This window comes from Triturus cristatus, chromosome 6, assembly GCF_964204655.1.
Source record: "Triturus cristatus chromosome 6, aTriCri1.1, whole genome shotgun sequence".
NCBI lineage: Eukaryota > Metazoa > Chordata > Amphibia > Caudata > Salamandridae > Triturus > Triturus cristatus.
In genome coordinates this window covers 936835901-936838583 of record NC_140589.1, presented here as the reverse complement: position 1 = coordinate 936838583, position 2683 = coordinate 936835901, and the positions used below count along the sequence as shown (strand labels likewise).

General features: G+C 37.1%; 1 long non-coding RNA gene across 1 annotated transcript; it reads left to right on the top strand.

Moving 5' to 3' along the window:
* Positions 1 to 355: 355 nt before the first annotated feature.
* On the top strand, positions 356 to 2312 carry LOC146820814 (uncharacterized). The gene is made up of 5 exons (XR_014962628.1): positions 356 to 487; positions 884 to 1001; positions 1111 to 1203; positions 1338 to 1468; positions 1930 to 2312. It is a non-coding gene; the product is annotated as an uncharacterized LOC146820814 (long non-coding RNA).
* Positions 2313 to 2683: the final 371 nt, after the last annotated feature.

The following is a 2683-nucleotide window of genomic DNA, read 5'->3' as shown; positions in this document are numbered from 1 at the left end:
TCTCTTTTGCGTAAGACTATCCGCATTAATTAGATTTGGCCACTAGATGGCCCTATATCCTTGCTTAGTATCAGGAAGCTTAGGTGTGTATTTTTTCACTGAGTTGCAGTTAATTTCTCTTTCTTTAAAAGCTGTATCGATAATATACCTATTACACACGGTTTAGGTGTACCCGGGTAAAGAAGTCTTCAACTTGTAGCATTCCCCGCATTTGATTCATGTATTAGATTAACATTCCAAGATGGCAAGACTGGTGATCTTCGTATTGTTCCGAAGTAGAACCCGTCTTCTATTTTTAGCACGATCACATAGGAACGTGTAAAACGTAGGAGTCACGTTCCGGGATATTGTGAGGCAGCGGCTAATCAGTAACAGGTGACCGATCTTTTTACTATATAAAAGGGACTGGTTTTTTACTAGCGAGACCCGCATTATTCTTCAGCTACGGGAACGGAGGTTGTGAGGATGCTGCCCACGTACGAACAAGGTTAGTAGGCTGAGCATAAATGCCATGAGGGTTTCGAGCAGATGCGCGTTAGAATACGCTACTTGGTTTTCAAATTAGTTTATGTTAAATGTGCGCTATAGCACGTTATTTGGTTTTCAGGCGAATGTTGCTTGCAAATTTTTTTTGGGCAAGCAGTTCGGTCCTTTCCAGTAAAAATAACTATATGGAGGGTCCTGCTGTATATATATAAAAAAGTATTGACCGTAGTAACTGCATCAATGTGTCCTCCTATGAGCACATGGTAGGAATTCCATTTGTAGTGTGTCCTCTCAAACCTGAACATCGTATAATACATGGCTATGTCAGGAAGCTTAGTCAATAGTACTAAAACATCTAAATGTACTAAGTAGCCTTTTTCTTTTTCATATGTCATAGATTCATATTATCACAGGATTATTGCAAGAAACTCATTGACCCCTACTTTGTTCATTATAAAAGGAAAATAAAACTTTATGAACAACTATTTACCTATATTCGAGGACATTCTATGCAGGTATGTTAAGACCAATATATAACATATAGCTAGAGACCTGTTAAGAAGATAATGCATTAGACTGGAAGGTAGTAGTATTGATATTATGTCTCTTTTATATACCTTTCAGATTTTTCGTGCAATGAATGCGAGGATTATAGTCTCTGCTTTCGTCAGGAGTTTTTAAACTGTCTAGCCCCAGACCTTATATTTTTCGCTTTGGGTGAGTTGGAGATTTAAGAAAGATTAGCCCATTTGGGTAACAGTCTAGACCAGAGTGTTTAAGTCTATAGGTCGGTTTTGACCATCTAATTATGACAATATGAATGAACTATGATGTCACTGTTAATTTTACAGGTACATCTTTTAGGCAGTCTTTGGCCAGGCAGTGCTGAAAATAGGAGGTGTTTGCCCCTGAAGCTCAAGCATATTAATATTCTGCTGCTCAAGATATATCTATATCCCCCCAAACCTCTATGATCAAAGAGGTGAGTTGTTAACGTTTATTTGGAGGTTCAAGTGCAAGTGTAAAGGAGATTTGTGAATGTGGTGTGGTAGAGTGTGGTAAATGAGTGAAGTGGGATTGGAGAATTTCTTTTCTGCTATACGTATAAGCTACTTGCCAGGCTATTGTGCTCTTGAGACGAACTACTTTTATGTCAACAAAAACTAGTCTCTGGTTTCTTTAATAGGGCTTCCTATGAATAAATTATAGATTTACTCTGTTTCTTATTGTTGAGTGAGAACTTATACTTACAAAGATTTTATTTGGTGTTCATTATTTTGTATGTGGGGGAAGAGCATCAAATCTTCATATTGTGGGTAATAATCCTTCAAAGTGAACAAAATGTGATTTTCTCATAAAAACTTATTTTCCTCAAACTGTCTTCTTGATGTACATAGTGTTGTCACTAGATATATTGATTTATGTGTTTTTTTTGCTACACAGGGGAATTTTATTGTTCCTGTTTTTATCAATTTTCGAGAGTCATAATTCGTTTGTCTTGAAAAATTTGACATTATAATTTTTCCACCGAAACACGTAGACGCCTGATTTATTAGGACCACAATCTGTATTATCACTGAAACTTGAGTGCCAGCAGAACACAGCAACCAGTCTCAGTTTTTGAGAAACAAGTATTACGGATGTGATCAATCTAAGACAAAGTGTTTGGTCTGTTTTTTGTACTCTCGTTCATATTTTAAAACCTATGTCGCGTGATATGTTTATATTTTTTAAATGTAATGAATTTGTATTGTTTCTCTTATCTCATGACACAGTGTCATTTATTGTGTAGCATTGTGTGTTTTGGATTGAATAAAATCTTTTTAAAATTTTGCCATTAGTCTTGCATTTACTAGTAGCTTTGGGTATACAGATTTATTCTCCTATCCTGACTGTAATGAATTGGATTGAGTGATATGATGGAAGACTCTTTCTGGGTATAATATATATGGTTGGCTGTATAGTGGAGTCCAAAAGAAACCTTTGTGATTATACCACTAGCATGTAGTGCAGGCACGAGAGCTCCCTGGGGGCCAGCCAGCCCTATATCTGTGCTGCAGAGGCAGAATCTGTGCCATGTGTCCCAAGTGATTGGTCCAACACGTTTGTATTCTATGAATCTGGCCAATCCATGGAATTGTACGACTCGTACACGTCTTCCGCATCGTTCAAATCTTCACCTTCATAAAACCCTAGT